At 45.9% G+C, this 19,144-nt stretch overlaps 1 long non-coding RNA gene across 1 annotated transcript in view; it reads right to left on the reverse strand.

Moving 5' to 3' along the window:
* LOC138521777 (uncharacterized) overlaps window positions 1–5,895 on the reverse strand; it is a 45,046-nt gene extending 39,151 nt beyond the window's left edge. Inside the window, exon 1 of the long non-coding RNA XR_011283116.1 lies at window positions 5,797–5,895. This is a non-coding gene — a long non-coding RNA (uncharacterized lncRNA). The remainder of the gene's footprint in view (window positions 1–5,796) is intronic.
* Window positions 5,896–19,144: the final 13,249 nt, after the last annotated feature.

Genomic DNA, 19,144 nt, shown 5'->3' on the forward strand with positions numbered 1-19,144 from the left:
TGTACCTTTTTGGGGGCAAATACTAAACTCTGAGGATATTAGAAGACTAGCGAGAGTACTGGAGAGAACCATCAACCAGACCACTGACATACTCTATAACATGACTCTAGAACAGAAAGCAATAATGTTAGTGGCACTACAGACCCGAATGGCATTAGACGTCATCCTGGCTGAGCGTGGTGGAGTATGCAAATTAGTGCGGTCCGCTTGTTGCGTTTTCATACCGGATTCCTCCCCAACCATCTTTAAGGCTATACAAAATATGCACGTCCTTAGTTAAGAAGTGCATGTTCCCGAGGGAAATTGGGATCTTAGCACTTGGTTCTGGGACTTCTTACGATCTTGGGGATGGAAGCTACTTTCAGTCTTAATGATTATTCTGGATATTCTGTTGTTCTGTTGTCGCTGTATACAATGTCTTCCTGCCATATGTTCACTGTTAGGACTGTTAGGGGGATGTTGTGCACAGACTATGGGAACATTAGGACAAAAGGTACGCGCACCGGAAAGAATGACCAACAAATTTGTGTTGAAAGAAATTTCTATCACAGACCTTATGGTGATTGATATCTCTGATGATTGTGACTCAGGTTGGATGGACATTGAGATGTGGAGTTATTCGTAAAGTGACTAGTTGTAGTTTAGCACTTGGCTTAGGCCAAAAGGAGGGTTTGTTAAACGGGAAATCATATTGTGCCTCCTTTTGATCTATATTGGCCTAAGCCTAGTCGCTCTGCGAAGAAAAACCGCGTTGCAAAGTTTCCATTTTAGAGCGACTTTGCCATCATTTTAGAATCATCCGCCATTTTGATTTCTGTTTGTATGTGATACTCTGTTCTAAAATGGTGGACTGTGTTTCTAACTTGCAACCAAGCCTTCCCAACCTTTGAGTTCTGTTAATGGTTAGACTGTCCGAGAGCCGACTGTTTAGACTAGGTAATGAGACCTTGCCCCGAGCATAACTTGTGGTCTAAGGATTGTCTGCACTAACAAGCATCATCCACGAATACACATCGAGGACAATACTATGTAAATGTCGAACGTGGACACTGGGTGAACTACATTGTGAAGGGATATGTACTAAGGCTCACTGCTAAATCCAGGAATACACTTCGCCATTGTAACTTGTTGGAAACACAAACCTATGTAATCCATGTGCATATTATTGTATGAGCTATATGTGAACTCGGCACAAACTCTAGACCGCAGATTATTAACCTGTAGAGGGGCTGGACAATATTGGAGGAGAGTGGCAGGGAGGCTGTTCCAGTAATTGATTTTGGTGGTATTTCATCAGATTTACTACTGAAATACCACCAAACTCGGAATGAGGCCCTTCACCAGCACTCGCAGCACACACTTTCTTACTTGTAAAGAGATAATCATAGCTAGCCAATATTCAGGCCTGATCTAAGTTTGCCTTGATCTGTGTATTTGCTTTTCAGGGGTGGGGTTGTCTAGTGCTTTCATCACTTACCTGTGTTATAGTAAAATATCTATATTTGTGGATAATCATTTTATTTTGGTACCACAGTACTATTGTTTTTCGGATCCTTCTAAGCCGGTCACACATTTCCAGAGAGTATAGCCTGTCCCCGGCCCATGCTACCTTAGGAGGCAAAGGAGGGATCAAGTTCAAGTGGGTGCCATTTTCACCTTCATGGCCGGATCTCTGCTGCACTGGTAGTATTGTGAGGTGGCGTATAAGGTTTAGAAAACACTGCACTGCTCTCCCCTGTACTATTGCTGGGCAAAATTCAATATTCATTTTGTCACATATAGCACACACACACACACAAGCACACTCACTCTCCCTCATTACAGGTTTACCAGAAAAAGGTGCTGGTAGCAATGCTGTTCAGGGCCCTCCCGGCATAAATTTCACTGAAGCCCCGGCACCGTTACTAACGGTGACGATGCTCCAAGGTTCCCATTCCTGTGGAGTGATATGGGACTCCATAGGAATGGGAACTTATCGTTGCCCTGCCGCCTGTAATATCCCAGCATTGCTGGGATGTCATGCAGCGGAATCGTAAGGTGAGTTTGCTGATAACCCGCTGGTTGTACCGGCAGGTTACCGGAAGGCTCGTAATGAGTGCGTCTTCCTTTCAGAGTGTGGTATGTAGAGAAACATTAGTGAAGGAAAAGAGGCACAATGGCACTCAATAATTTAGTGTTTGTCTCCTCTTAGCGATGGGGAGCTCTCCAACAATATTAGGCTGTAGTTTTAGTTTTGTCTCAGCGACGGGCTGCTGTACCACATTGGTGGGCTTCAATGGTTGTGTAGCTTTTGTGACTGAACAGTACGGACAGGTTTATGAAACAGAGGGACTATAGTACCACAGAATCCTTGAACTCTCGGGTGACCTGTCGCCACCGAACAGAAACTAAAGCAGTCTTTCAGGATGGACTGCTCTGGTGAATCACCCCATTCCCCCAAGAGGAAAAACAGGAATTGCCATGAAACTGATGCTTGATGCTGATGCTGCACAGTAGCTGACAGAATCCAAGATGGCCTACTGGCTTTATATCACACCGCCTTCCCTTGCATGTGAGAGCAGCCAAAGAGCATAGCAGGATGGTGAAAAGTGCTGAGCAGGAAACTCTAGAGACAACAGAATTTGAAAGCAATATAAGAGCACAATAGCTGGAAAGCAGTGAGTTACTGCCTGGGGCAGGAGGAAGAACCATCTGACCGCTGGACTGAGAAGCTGATACCAGGAGCCTCTGACTCCCAGTAACTGGCTGTCATGTGAGGATGCCTGAAGTACCTCCCAAGTGGGGAACTGAGAACCCTGGTAATTGGCTCAAGCCTGGAAGGGCCACTGAGATGGCTGCAAAGCACATAGAGCATGCCAGGGGCACTAAGGAACTTGAAAAGCACCTGAAGGCAGAGAACTCTGGAAAAGCAGTAAGAGTCGGAGGGGGCTGCCGAGAACCATGAACATTGGCTAGAGCCGGAGAAAGGCCCTGAGAAGCACTGAGAGCATGTGGAGCCTGCGAGAGGTCACTGGGGAGCCTGGGAAGCAACTGGAGGACATGAAGCCTAGTAGTAAGAGTCAGAGAGGGCTGCCGAGAACCAAGAAAATTGTCTAGAGCCTGAGAAAGGCCCTGAGAAGCATGGAAAGCGTGTGTACCCTGCGAGTGGTCACTGGGGAGCCTGGGAAGCACCTGGAGGATATGAACCCTGGAAAAGTAGTAAGAGTCAGAGAGAGCGGCTGAGAACCATGAACATTGGCTAGAGCCTGAGAAAGGCCCTGAGAAGCATGGAAAGCGTGTGTACCCTGCGAGAGGTCACTGATGAGCCTGGGAAGCTGCTAGAGCTCAAGTGGAGCAACTACAATCCTGAAAAGTACCCATAGCCTGAAAGGGCCCTTGGGGACCCTGAAAATTGGGGAGAGACTCAGTGGGTCACTGAGAAACATTGAAAGCCTGTAGAGCCTCAGAACTCTGGGAACGCGCCTATTGACAGGGGGAGGTGCCTGGCAAGAGCCTGACTGTGGCACTGACAAGCCTGGAAAGCACCTCGAAACAGAGAACTTAGAGGTAAGTCTAGAATGGGAAATTGGGTTGAACCGCCCAGTAGAGCTATCATCAAGCTGGAATCAACGAGGGCAAGACTTTGATAGAAGCATGTTATCAATAATGTTTCACCAAATCTTGGCTCTGTTGGTCCGGTCTAACATGGCGACATGTCGATTCGAATTAGGTAATATAGTTCAGAATTATTTTCAAAAAACTTGTGTTTACTAAGGTCGCGTCTCTCTGGGTTTGTGGCTTAGCCAAGAAAAACACCACATGTTAACATTAATATAGAAGAGAAAACCCAGGCTGAGACTGCGCCCAGTTTCAAAAAGATGCTTTAATATATAGAAATGCCCTTTAGAATTCTAACGGGCATTTCTATATGTTAAATCATCTTTTTGAAACTGGGCGCAGTCTCACCCTGGGTTTTCTCTTCTATATTAATGTTATCAATAATGTTGACATTTCTGTAAAGGTGTTAAAGCACATTTCTGCTCCTAGCATCAGCTCTGTGGCAAGGAACGCAGAGGAGCAGTGTGATGTACACACCCTGTTCCTTCACAATCAAACATGAGCGAGAGAGGGACCTTTACCTTTACAGAAGTATCTATATTCCAGAAGAGGTCAACTCTCCACCAACACAACATGTCCACCCAGGGAGGGACCAGGATACCATGACAGGGTGCTCTGCTTAGCAAGAGATGCGCCTAGGTATTAGGTCATGGAATCAAGGTGCACCCCACTGATAAGATCCACTGAGGGTGAAACGAGTCCTGGGTTGCTTGTGCTACTGCACAGTCTGGATGTGGGCTAGCTGTCCGCGCTGAGCTGTTCCTGTTTGTGGTTGGTCCTCTTCTGAAATGGTCCAGAAGGGTAAAAAGCAATGGTTTGGAACTAAGGTTACCCAGAGAAAGCCAAGTGAGTATGATTCATTTAGTGCCCACATCCATCACGTTAACGGTACAGGACAGTCCCCTCCAGCTACCAAGTTGAGCCTCAAGAATACGACATCCTGAAGAAGTCAATCTGCACAGGAAGATCCCTGCTCAGCCCCAATCTACCTGGTAGACATTTTGGGTGACTCATTTCCTGCAGAGGTGTCCACCTGCCAAACTAGTGGCTCCGCGCATCGAACTAAGGAAAACGACGCAGAGCTCCAGGTTCCGGACAGACTTGGCATATGACAACCAGATACGTTCACACAGTCCCACATGCACAGGAAGAGCTGCAGACTGCTGTAGAATGCATGGCGGCCACACCATACTGACTGCACACCAATCTTCCAGGCCTAATGGAGTGGCAACCCCTACAATGCCACTACCGTAATTGGGGCACATCTAGTACACATTTAAGCATACTGGATAGTACACAATGAGCAATAAGTTAAAGTTGGCCTTTTCACGTGCAAGTTAGATGTGCGGTGCCCTGTGCACTCGCTCCTGGTTCCCCAGCGCTAGCTCCTGCCTACTCGATGATGCCTGACACCCAGGAGCTGGCTTTGGTGCCTTCTCATTGAATCTTAATGTCTAACCCTGTGTCCACTTTAAAAAAAACAGGAGGAAACATTTGGCTCTGACTGTGCCCATGACTGCTAAGTGACCCTTTGAACTGGGTGGCTCCTTCAGTCGGTCGTGTCTTTTCAGCCAATAGCATTTTTCATGCTGGGCCTTGCCGCCATTAAGAAAAGCAAAACTACATATCACAGAATGCAAAGTGTTGTCGGTTGAAAACACAGGAGTTGCTGATAGTAGTACACATGCCATGGGGTCACTTGGCAACTGCGTGTGCCTCCAAGGATCATCTACATTTGCACAATATGCAGTTCTTTGAATCAGATAATATGCACATTGTGTAGAGCATTTTAAAAAACCCGAGAAATAACATATGACAAAGACGAGGAAATGGAAATTCCTATTTGCATGCTTGCCACTCCTAGCTCACTTTCAGGGCGGTGCTTACAGCAGTTTTGTTTATGGGTTTTCCGGCCATCTGTGAACCGAGCTCTACAAGTTAATCACTGCAAAATGCAAGCAATGGGTTTGCTTTTCGACGATAAGTAACATGGTTGTTAGTCAACATGAGGGAACGCCAAGGCGGTAGATTTTAAGGAAGAAAGGTGGAGAATGTATCTGGCCAATCAGGACTCGTGATGGAGGGATGCGTACTTTAGGCATTAGGGCTTAATATCGCTATTTTAGGCACACGCGCTCGTGCGCGGTCCTCCTGAATGTGGCGGCTGCAAATCTGCTCTGAACGAATGACGTCACTTACCCCTTGTGATAGGCGCGTTCATTTTCAGGAAGTAAACAATGCGCATGCGAACTCTGAACCGTCCTCTGGGAACCCGCAGAGCCTCTGAAATGTCCCAGGATGCCCTGCACTTCCCGTGCAGGAGTCTCTTCCTGGAGGTGGGCCAACGCAGCATGTCTTTGGTGACACACACAGGGCAGGGCACCGTCTCACTCCAAACAGAGCAACCCATGGTTGAGGAGAGCAGGTGCAAAGGTTTACGCTTAGAAAACAAGCATTGACAAAGCCAACAGTTTTGGCTTGCGTCTAAGTATTAGACATTTGCCAGAAACGGCTATTATAATCCCAGGTACTCGCACCCTTTGAAACTGCTACCATCCATGACCAGTTAATACTACTACGGCAATGCCTTTGCCAAGCCTACACAAAAGTCAAAACTGTGGGCATTTCCAATGCTTGTGTTTTAAGTGTGACAGCCAAGGTTTAAACCATGGCTGTCACACTTCCGTTTTCATCCACCAGACAGGCAAAGAAATGCCCCCCCAAGCCCTTGCACCCGAGCATTTCAACCGAGCTGGGCCCCCAAAGCACCCATTTTGGTGAAGTATCCTCCCATGGTTGCTGGGAGTCTGTTACACATTAGTGTTGGGAGCCCGCTCCTGACACGGGGGGGGGGGGGGTGGGGGGGTTGGGCAGTGCACCTTTGCACCACTGTACCGGCCCCTCCTGAAACGCTCAGGTCACCTTTGACGATGAGCATGTCTGAAGGTAGCACTATTGAAACCAGCGCATTCACTGGTCTCCTTTGCCTTGCGCTACCCTTTGAGACTCTGGCCTGAAATGAACACCTGCACGCGGGCCTAGTGATGGGGATTCTCGTGTTGTGAGCCTTGCTCTTGTTTTCCATTAAGAACCGCAATAAAAAGAATTAAAACATAATGAAGGTTGGGCTCCTGGAGGCAAAGGCTGAATTTTGTAAACACCCTTTGAATGCAGAGAGTAGGATACAGCGCTTTCCAATAGGTCGTGGGACGCATGGCCATACAGTGTATCAGCATCCTGCTAACACACGAGTAGGGCAGTTGCAAACAGTCTCACCGCAAAGAAAGTCCACGCCTTTTGATACACTGGGCTGGATATCTCATAGCCTTGTATACTGGAGATTAGTGAGGACCATGTTTTAGATATAGCAACTACACCGGTGGGGTAGCAGGATTAAGGCTGGCAGGGACTTCATTTCACCAAAATGCCTGGGTTAGCAGACGTGGCATCACTTGACCATTGACCTCTGATGACATCACATGAAGTGATGTCATTTGACCCCACCCCAAAGTGACATCACGGGAAGCGAAGGAACACAACCTTTCACCCCTTGACCAAACAGGAAGTGGCATCACATAGCATTGTTTCTAAGTACACTATGAAAAATATGGTTACGATATCACTGTAAAGTGATATACATTTATTCAAGAATGGATCACCCTATGTATCATTAATATCAGCGTGTATAGGCCCATATTACCAAATTACTGTGAATGCAAGCAGAAGTCCAAAGCCAAATGATAATGATGTGTTATTATATAGCACTTACGCTTAAGCGCTTCATATAGAACAAATATACATACAATATCGCCCAACCTGTGTTGGTACTCATTTATTAACCTCATACGCATTTATCAACCTCAGCAGTATGAAAGGCTGAGTTGATCTTGCCGGGAGTCGAACCTGCAACCTGCAGATCACACGCCCATTGCAGCAGTGAGCGCTACAACCACTGAGCTATCTTAATGGCTATAGCTATCAGAAAACCAGCCACTCCAGAAACAAAGAGCCACAGGCTGCTGGCCACATCCCAGGAGCCTCAATTTAATAATACAAAAAGAAAGTCTTTTTTACATGTATTATTACTTTTTTAGGGGTAGCAAGGGAGACCTTAGGGGTCGCAGGTGTGACCCCTGGCGACCCCTAAATGACATCCTTGATTGCATGTAAAGATCCTGGCAAGTGAGCAGGCAAAGTGGTTCCAAGACACAGCTCGTCTTGTTCAGTTTCCTCCTCCATTAACCTTTCTCGTCTCCTACTGTAACAACCCCAACTATTTGCAACAAAGGACCTGAGAGCTTCAGATCCAACCGATTGCTCCCAAGTTGCTGGTTCGGCATTTCTTACTGGAGCGCCCAGTCTCTGAACCTACTCAGAGGTCTACGCCACCTGCTCTCACGCCTGGAGACCCGGCAGGATCTGGTGTCACTTGCAACTCAATGCTGGGATTCTTTGCGGACAGTTAGAACAAGAATCTTAAGAAAGGGAGTATATGGCCCAAATAGACTTATGTTTTAAGAAAGCTCCTGCCCGGAAGTAATGCACACGTGACTCTCCAGTTATGTGCACAGGGATGTCTGTTCCTTGTTGCTTTAGCTTGTTATAGGTAAACACATAGGTGCTGGACCAGACACAGCCCACTTCACCATACCACACATGGAACGCCCATTCAAACACTGGCGCCCACATTCTGCTCTCATCAAGGAACCTGGCATGTCATGCATTGGAACCTCCATCATTCATACAGAATAAATAAGCCCATTGAAACAGATTCCTAGAAGCTTCAAAGAGGGGTTTATATGGAACTTCCCTCCACAAGCCAACAGGTCTCCTCTAAGACTCCTATGAAACAAGTTATAATCACTGTGTTCACATTTTATCTCATAAGATCAATGATCACCTTTCAGGCCCCAAGTTCCAATCCTTGCTGGAAAGACTCCGCCTTTCATCCTTCTGAAGTCAATCACTTAAGTAGCAGTAAGGAAACAAAATAAGGCTTTCTAATCTTAGCGCTACAACGTGAAAAGTACTGCGGATCACCTGTATTAAAGCACGTTTTATCTTTGCCACCAATATTACATCCCTAGTTTCCTGCAAAACATGTATCATACACATGTCCTAGACACATCCCATCAAACTTTCATATACAATTCCTGCTGGCTGGCCCGCTGGAAACCTGTAGGATGATATTTATAGAGTGCACATCATCAGGTAAAACCTCCTATTTTCTCATATTTTCTTAAGCCATCCCCAGATTTTCTAGAAAAAGAGCTGGGGGCACTTGCTTCACGGTCATTGCCTCCACCCTGTGGAATGCCTTACCTCTCCACATCCAAGAGTAGCCATCCTAATCACCTTCAGAAAACGGCTAAAAACCTGGCTGTTTGACAAATACGACTAACCTGAAACTAGAGTTCCACGATTAGCCTGAAACTGGGGTACCCCCACTACCTGACTCTCCGCAACAATTACTATAATGCTTGTGTACCTTGTTGCTTGTTCTGTCTTGTTCACTAATGTGTCAGCGTTGTGATACTCATGGGTTTGGGCGCTGTCAACAAATACAATAAATAAAATAAATAAATAAATAAGATCAAGTCAAAGCAATTTGCTATCTGTCCCGCGGTTCAATCTCGAGAGAGCTGGTAAACGCGCTTGCAATTCTCTTGATCCTTATTTTTGGAATAGTCGGCCTCCACATTTGCATATAGAGTCACCTCTTGCTTCATTCAGGAAAGCACTTAAAACATTTTATTTTACATAAAGTTCTTGCTGCTGTTTTTATTGACTGACCTTTTATCTTTTTGTGCTTTTTTACTCGATCTGTTCTTTGCTCTTGTGCATGTTTTATTGGTTGTTTTATCCTTTTTTAATCTGTTTTATAATCTTGTTCTTGTCTGTTCACTGCACGTCCGTTTTTCAGGAGTGTCGTATTGTTTGTTTTTATTCTGTTTTAGGTTTGCCTACATATTGATCTGTTTTTTTCTTATAGCGGCTGCTTGCTTCCAGGCGTAAGGCATTTTACAAATAAAGAAATAATTAACTAAACGGGTGGTTGAGTAAAAAAACCAAACTACACCCATACGGTGTGTCGCCTTCCTCGCATGTCATCTCCCTCTAGCCTGTACCCCAGTACACTAGTTTTGGCTTAATGATGGCATTTAAGTGCCACGTAATAGCCACAATTAAAAAATGAATAAGTAAATAAATAGACAATTGCCTGAAGCAGTGTATTGCCACAGAGCTGCTCCATGATACCTCTCGTCGCCTCCTATATTGCCCTGTGACCCTGACATTGACAGAGCACACCTCCTGCAACTTTCCATTCAGACTGAATTGTTCCATGTCACTCTTATTGCCCATAGCACTGCCCCATACCACATCCCATTGCTTCCTGGTTAACCCCAGGCCACTCTCATAATCATTACCTTCAAACCTACCCAATGCCACATTCCTTTGCCTCTGCATTGCCCCAAGGCATTCACATAGTCCCCAGAACTGCCCCATGATCCATCCTTTCCTCCCCCTGATTTTCCCCAAATGTCTTAATACATTACCTAAGAAGCCCCCCTCTACATGAATGCACACTATGGTATATAGTTGGGGGGATGCCAAGGTTGTGTACCTCACCAACCACCCACCCCACAGACATGCACACATATTAGCTCACACCCACCAGAACACACACCCCCCTCCACAAATGCTGACACACACAAGGGTAAAACCACACACACATAGACACATTTTAGAAAATAGCACACACCTTTTCGTAACAATCTGCAGTTGTTTGGCTCTTTATTTCTTGTATTTATTTTGCACATTTATAAGCAACGCACATAGCCGAGTGCCATCCAGGCGCCAGTTAGAGAAATAGGAGAGAGAGAGAGGAGGAAACGGGAGAGGGAAGGAGAAACGAGAGATGTCAGTTGAAGAGAAATGTTTTAAGATGTTTCCTGAAGACGTGGTAGGAGGGTTCGTCTCGCAAATGGGGACGGGGGCTCGTTCCAGAGAGCTGGTGTACGGGCTAGTAAGCTTGTCCCACCTGCTCTTTTCCTGTTGAATCTTGGTGTGACAAGATAGTGTTTGTAGGCTGTTTTGACCGGTCTAGTCGAAGAGCGTTTTTTGATTGTATTGGTAAGATACTGGGGACCTCATTGGCAATGCATCAGTGGGTGGTTGATAATGTCTTGAACTTAATTCTGTCCTTAACCGGAAGCCAGTGGACAGACTTTCTTGAATTCGATATCTGAGCATGTCTGCCAATGTCCAGTGCACCCCGGAGGGCATTGTTTTGGAATTTTTGAAGTTTATGCACGTTTTTTTCTCAAGTGCCACCGAGTAAGGAGTTACAATAGTCCAATTTGGATCCTATTAAGACACAGACGATTTCGAGGCGGTTCTGGCAGGAGAGGAAAGGTTTGCTGCCATTGATAGGTTTAATGGCATGCCACGAGGAGGAGGCAATATGGTTAACTTGGAGGGTCATGGTAAGTAGGGAGTCTATGTATAGATATCTATCTAGATATACGCCTAGGGTTTGATTGGAGGAGGCTACCAGTATCTTGTGGCTGTCAATGTTGAGGGTTTTTTATGCATTGTGAAGTTTGGCCAAGAGGGCAGGGGAGCCGGTGATGAGGAGCCCATTATTCTCATCATTGAGGCAGAGACTGTGTGCGGCCACCCAGGACTCAATGGTTTTGTAGATGGTGTTTATTCGTAGGGAGTCCGTGGGGTAGTCACCAGTAAGAGGGATGAGGATTTGCATATCGTTAGTGTAGGAGATGGCGAGGATATCTAAATGGTCGAATAAGGGTTTGGCGTGCACATTGTATAGTGTGGGCGATACACAGGAGCCTTGAAGTATGCAGCAGGAGGTAGGCGTGGTGGTAGCTGCAGCATCCCCGGCGAAGACTCCGGAAGATCTGTTGGCTAGGAAGTAGGAGATCCATTTGGTTGCATCCAGGGAGAAGTGGGCTGAGGTGCATAGTGCTTGGCAAAGGATGTTGTGCTCCACGAGGTCAAATGCGGCTGAGAGATCGAGCAGTAGGAGGAGTGAGAGGGAACCTTGGTCATTGGAGGCGGTTCTAGGTCAAAGTTTCAAATACAAAGGATTGAATTACCAAAGGGTCGAATCAAAAGACCGAAAACCAAAGGGTCGAATTTTTTTTTGTTTTTGAATTGTTTTTGGAGGGGTCCCCCCATAATCCTCCTTTTTTGTGGTAAAAAACACTTTTTTTTCCAAAACTGAAACCCAAAACAAAAATATTAAATAAAAAAAATTGACCCTTTTGTTTTAGGTCAAATTGACTCGACCCTATGGCATTCGATCCTTTTGGATTTGAACCTTTAACTGGACACCAATGGAGGCATCTAGCTGGTTCTTAAGGTCGAGGAGGGCTGTTTCCGTTCCATGTTTGGGGCAGAAGCAAGATTGTTGGGTCCCTAGGGACATGGTGATGTTCTAGGAATGCTTGGATCTGTAGGTAAGCAACTCTGTCCATGATTAATAAGAGGAAGGGACTGTAGTGATTGGGCATTCGTTGGTTAGGGTTGCTGGGTCAAGTGTGTTTTTTTTACCAAAGGGACGATCCAGGATTCTTTGAGCGAGACTGGAACCATGCAGGAGGCGAAGGGGGTATGATGATGGTAGCAATGAGGTGGAGGATGGGCTCTGCACATTCCTTAACCAGTGAAGCTGGGCAGATGTCTCCCTTGCAACGGGAAGGCTTAAGGCCTTAGATGATGTTGGCAAGGTTGCTGGTGCTGATGGGTCGGAAGTGGAAGGGAGCGATGCGAGGAGGATCGTGGGCGGGCGGTGGCGAGGGTGAAGGGGCTGGGAGGGCCTTCTGTTTGACTTTGACTTTTCCTTGTAATTGCATAATTGTGCTTGTGAGGGTGTCTTGGATGCTATTGCACCAGGCGTTGTCTTTGGTGAAGGAGAGGGGGGGGGCAGATGGGGGTCTCTAGTTCCTTGACGATAGAGAAGAGTTTGCAGGAGCTGGAGGCAGCTTTGGAGATTCTCTCGTTGTACATGGCTGCTTTGGACAATAGGATAGATTGTTTATAGTGGAGGGAAATGTTGTCGAGGAGAGCTTTGTTGGCGATGGTGGGCTCTTTGCGCCAGGCGGCTTCTGCTGCTCTGGTGGAGCGGCGGCTAGGGGTAAACCAGGAGTTGAGGTGTGCTGTGTTTTGGGATTTCTTAGCTTTGAGGAGTGCTAGCTGGTTGATGGTTGTGTGTAGCAAGGAAATGTAATGGTCCACTAAGGTAGTGGTATCCAACGTAAGAGGGATGGGTTGGTTAAGGAGGGACAACATGCGATCATCGGTCAATTTCGGTGAGCTGCGGGCCATGATAAGGGCAGAGCTAGGTGCTGGCTTGGTAGGTGCATTGGGGGTGCGAATTGAGAAGGATATGATATGGTGGTCCGACCAAGGGCATGGGAGGTTGGAGAGGATCGCAGTGTTGCTATTATGATCCACAACCCAGTCTAGGATGGGACCATGAGCGTGTATGGTTTGTGCGATGAGTTAAGTGAGGCCTAGGGCTTCCAATGTGTTGGAGAGGGGGTGGCATTGAGGTCAGTCGGGTCGCTGAAACCCAGGTTGAGGTCCCCAAGGAGTAGAGAGGGTGAAACACTTGTCTTGATTTCAGCAGTGTCGTGCCTGGGTGGTCCCCACACATGGCCCACCACAGTGGGTGAAAACGAGAAGAGCCCAGACATAAGGGCATGTTCAAGCGGCAATGTACGCATTTAAATGACACGATTCTATGACCCTGGAGAGTAATGTTGGCACCACTGCAGGCTATACACCATGGGTCTGTTACAATCATCAGCATCCTATCACAACTACTACTTGCCAGGGAAATAAAGATCACTATCTTACAGTTTGCCCCCAGTTTTATTCTGTAAGAATGTTCCCCCTTTCATCTGGAGAATGTCTTGATCCCAGGTGAGCTCATTTTAAAAAGATTTTAATAGCACCCTGAATAGCACTGATGTATATTACTATACAGGGTTTATAGCAATAGCTATTGGATTGTTTATGGTACTCACTATTGGGCACAGTTGAAAGACAAGCGCAGAAAGATGTACCATTCAAGTATTAATAATTAATAGACTACAAACTAAGGGGGTCATAGATGTGGGGATTTGTTTCTTGAAATACTGTTGGACAAAGAAACCACCTCCACTTGTGGTATTTGTGAAAACCTGTCCCATTCTCAGTTTACCACTGGCAGAGATGGTATTTTAGAAATACCACCTCTGCAGATGGTAAAATAAAAAAGGTGTTTCTAAAAAATAGAAAGGCCAGTCATTTCCACCTTCAAAGTGAAGGTGAAAATATATTATGTACGTTAGTGGATTTTACCACTACTGTACATGTTTTATATGGACAAAAGGATCTATGCTGGACCTTTTAAATAAAACGTGGGTAAGGTGGTGAGGGCGGGCATCAGAAATGCCCACCTATTCACCCCCTTACCATTTGTAAAAACATGTTTCACTGTATTGAACGAAAGTTCCAGAATTTCCCATCTGTACAGGGAAAACATTTTTCCCAAAAATGGGCCCAGCTTGGATTTTGTACCTCCTCCTCTTAGGTGGAGGTAAAAATAGACAGATATTCAGCAGAAAGTCTTTTCAATCATTCTTCCGAATTTTTAAATAAATGCAATTACTTCATCGATTCTAAACATTCTAAAAACCTTTGTTATATATAAAACCAATAATTTCATCATATTCTTAAATAATTGATTCAAATCCTTCTAAAACCACAATGGCTATCCCCCGAGATTCTATTAAAGACAAGGGGCGAGTATTATGCATATCTTCTTTACTTCTGACAACCACAGCAGCAAACAAAAAACCTTTACAAACAAAAAAAGTTTGAAACACAAAACTTAAACAAGTTTAAAGTTAGTGTATGGGGAACTCCCCAATCCAACATGGAGGACAGGTCATGCCCTGCAGATGTCGAATGAGCAGTGACCCACCCCCATAAAAGTCCCTTACTCCAACTTCAACTCCTCTTTCTGCAGCTGTCTTGCATCAGACGCCCACTGCAAAGATCGACGGCGTGGCACAGAGAAAAGGATCCAAACGAAAAGTGAAGGAATCTCAATCTTCTCGGAACATGAACTGCGACGAAATCCTTCTGACCACATTAATCCACCCCGGAGCTGTAAAACAACAAACAAAGAAAGGGTGGGTGGGTGGGATAATACTCGCCTCCTGTCTTTAATAGAATCTAAACCCCCTCTCACGTTAGTGAGGGGGATTAACAATTCTATGACATGACAGGAGGCTTCATATTATGCAAGTTCAAAGCCCTTGCATCACACATAAACAATATTCCTGCTATTAAAATGTTTTGAATGTTATTTCTAGACCAATCAGCTGCTTTCCAAAATGTTTCTGCCACAGGAAAAAAGGCTTAGAAGCCATGGCACCCCAAACAGAAACCAAAGGAGGACATATACATTATTGCCTCCCGCATAACCCCCTTAATTCATCTTGCTAAAGTGGCAGGGAGCACCAGTATGGGGTTCTCTTATAGGAATCAGCAGCTGAGAGGTATTAGGAGGAGTAAACCTCTGCTTCAATTCAAAACATTTCAAACATTTAACCACACATAGCTTATAATCCTACGAAGGCTTGATAAGAAATGGAAGAATGAAACACTTAGTTCTCCTAGAATAAAGAAAATAACCCCCCAAGGGGTAAACATTTTGTTGTCCACATCCAATGATCTGATATCAGAATCCTTAAATAGAAACAAGGCATAACAGCATAGCTAACCTGGAAAACACAGATGTTGCAAAGACAAATCTTCCCCAGAAGGCCAAGCTCGGAATAGATTCAAAACTATATGAACGTCTCAAAAATACAATGTGCAATCGTAGGCCGAACCTTAATGCTAATTGAACTGAGGGCCCCGTGCACCAAGAAGTGCCTACCCAGTAGCTCACTTTTAGCCAAACCTGCCACGCTGAAATTACAGATCTAAACCCATTTATTGCTGTGTAAGCCTTGTCCTCTCTGAACAATTTCACCAGAAAACTAACCATCACCAGTGAAAGGGCAGGAACGGGATGCAAGTGTTGAGCTATCTGAACTAACCCAGCGGCTCCATGCTGAAGAAAAAACCACCCAGACCTGGAAGAGGCTGCCCAGGAGTACTTGATGACACATTTAGAGACCCCCCTAAAGCCCCGGGAAGCCCCAGAAAGAGCTGAAATCCTCCAAGCCATAAGGGAGAGGAGCCCCAGAAGGACTGCACGTGAGGGTAACCTGTCGGGTCCGACAGAAGCCTCGGGTGGAGAGGAAAAATGATGAGGATAATCCCTCACCAATCCAGAAGACGCTGGTAACCATTCCTGGGAGGGTCAAAAAAGGGGGGGTTACTAAAACCAGCGTTACCACATGTCTGCGCATTTTAACTAGTACTCTGGCAATCATTGCAAATGGTGGGAAGCATATGAAAAAAGGGGGGAGGGGGCAGGAACCCGACCAACCTGGACAACGCGTCAGATGCTAGCGCATTGGGATCCGGTCTCTACCTGAAAAAAACGGGGAACCTGGCAGATGGGTCTCAAGGTAAAGAGATGTACTAAATCAGACTGCAAAGAGACAAGAACTTGGCTAACAAAACTCCCGTCCAACATCCCGTTGTTTCAGTCAAGGAGGTGACTGGAGTTGCAAGCCACAACAGCATTGCTGACCCCTTGAAAATACTCTGTTTTCAGCACAATGTCCAGATCTAGACGGTAACGCCAGGATACCCTTGTTAGGACTGCTAGGGCCTAGGACCTAGTTTCCCCCAATGATTGATCCATCTAATCTATCCGGAGACAAAACAACAAATCCCCTGAGTCTTGAAAAAGCTCAAGACCGTAAAAGAGCCCGCCAAAAGATTTAGACCATTAATTTGCAGAGGCTTCTAATCGGACCACTTTCCATTATGGAAATCTGACCTATCATGACCCCCATCCCTCTCTGCTGACCTTTTTGACTCCATAATGACATCCGGAGAGGGCCTCAAAATTGCACTGCCGTTCCAGGCATCCCTGTACCCGAGCCACCAGTGGAGCCCTAACCGACCCTCAGTGACAGAATCACCAACAGCTAATAAGACGGGCCCCCTACAAAGATGCTTTGGTCTTGGGGCATTGCAGTGCCCTAAAATGGACTACGAAAATAGCTTGGAAGGAAGCTTGGAAGGAAGCTGACAACACCCCACAACCCTGGCTAACTGCTTAAGGGAGACCCTCCCTTTCCTGAGGAGCAGACGGATACCCTTCCCTTCTTGGAGAACTTGCTGACCGGAAGGAGAATAATCAGAACTGAAACCCGTATCGAAGGCCAGAGGCTGGATATATTGGAAAGGCTACGACATGTACTTCTTGACATCTATAACAAACCCCAAAGACTGTAGAAGGGACAGAGGTAACTTCCAGCTGAGTCCGAACAAACTGGGAGCCCTGAGCTAACAGAAGCACAGTATCTAAGCAAATTATTATGCGGATCCCTTTGGACCTGAGGTGAATCATCACCGGCCTCATCAACTTAGAGATGCACTAGGACTGAAGTAAGGTAAAACTGCCAAGAGCGAGACTCCCATAGAACTGAAGATAAAAACTGAGAGACTGTGAAGGACGCTGGGACCACTGCTTCTTTGAAAAAAATGAGGTCTCAGACCTCTGCATCTAACCAAGAAAAGTTGACAGAGGTGGGAGGGGGTGGGGGGTGGGGGGAAATAAAATTCAATTAGAAACAATCCCTTCCCCCTATACATGCTTGAGAGGTGTCTTGAACCCTGCATGTTGTTGCTGGTGGTCCCAAGCTCTACTCATTGAGCTATTGGATTCCCTTCTCCTGGAGAAATGAGCCACCAATAAACTCTCTTGGGTCGTAGGGCCCACCTCCTTTTCTGCCATGTCTGCCAGCTGGAGATCAAGTCGCATGAGGAGGAATTTACACTGCTTTTTAAAGATGGAGGTATTAGCGTTGCCGAGCAGGCATCTGTTATCTAAAACCGGTCTCGGAGGACCTGTACATCAATTGGGGCATTAGACAGGGCTGCCTCCTCTGGCAGCTCAAAATTCTGGGACAGCGGGCCCAACACATCTTGCCACCTGCACTGACTGTTTCTCCAGGCCTTATCTAAATGACACTATGGGCTGGTCAATTTCTTGAGTGATAGCTGCCTATCTGGAACCAACCCAGGGCCTTCAGAGCACAATGTGTTTCCGCCTTGTTTAGGCAAGGCATGTCTGACCCAATGATTCAAGAAGGATGATATCGCACCCGAGGGTTATAAATCAGTGGCCCTGGCACTGGATAAGATCTACGTCGAAGGAAAAAAGGAACCCCACTAACATCAAGGCACCCTTGGGAGAAAAAGAGAGGGCCCGGACCTAACTTTCTCTTGCACCTTTTGGAGGCGAGTCAGAGTCCTCTGAACTATCTGTAAGGACCCTAGCGGGAGCTACAAAGATGTCAAATATTGGGACTATAAGGACCTCACCTACGCTTTTGACCCTTTTCCAGAGAGAAGACATGAGCAGGGGAAGTGGATGGATGGAGTTGTCGTAGAACATGCCTAGTGCATTTATGGGGAACTTGAACAGAACTAAAAGAAAAAACTTCCTGGGAAGGGTGTAAGTCAGGGATTTAAATACAAGCCTATCAAAAGCAGAGGCTAATTCATAATTGAGGTCTGACAGGACAGTGAAAAAATAATAATTTAACATTTAAACAGTACTAGCACCCTCAGGCATTAGAGTGGCGCTCATTACTATCCACAGTGAGTGGAGGTCATTTCCCCTGACCTTGGAAGAATGAAAAGCTGACTTTGGTACAGCTGCTATTTGAACCTGCATCAGCAGGCTTCCCACAGGTGTCAAAGTGAGCGCTCTACTCGCTGTGCTATGTATATACTCAGCTCCAAGGATAACTGCATCACTTGAGCCACAGACCACTGCTAGACAGGGAAGGCTGTCCCATAGGTCTGTTAACCACTACCACTCACTTTTATTAGATGTTAATAATAATTGTGCATTTACATAGCACTACGAACCCTCAGGTAGCTTATTATTACCCACAGTGTGTGGTGCTCATTTATCAACCTCGGAAGAACGAAAGGCTGAGTTTGGCCCTGCCGGGATTCAAACCTGCGTCAGAAAGCTCTGCACGGATATCAAAGCGACCGCTCTGCTCACTGTGCTATGGGACCAGCTTCCTAACCAGAAAATGTAAATATAAACATAAATATAAATACCATGTAAATGTATAATTTTATATGTAACAGTATATGAAAAATATAAATAAATGAACTGCTGAGCAGGCAAGCGTTAATAAACTTGTTCACACAGGGTAATTTGCCGCAACACAGATACGCCGAGCAAGCGAAGTACGTAGCTGCTACCCTAATAGGATGCATCAGTAAGCAGCCCGGGAGAAACCATGTCGCAAATTTCCATCAGGCAAACCTGAAGCCTAGCAGGCAATTTAATATATACCCACAGCATGGGCGGCAGTAACGT

The sequence above is a fragment of the Ambystoma mexicanum genome, chromosome 13 (assembly GCF_040938575.1).
Source record: "Ambystoma mexicanum isolate Mex_15411 chromosome 13, UKY_AmexF1_1, whole genome shotgun sequence".
Classification (NCBI taxonomy): Eukaryota; Metazoa; Chordata; class Amphibia; order Caudata; family Ambystomatidae; genus Ambystoma; species Ambystoma mexicanum.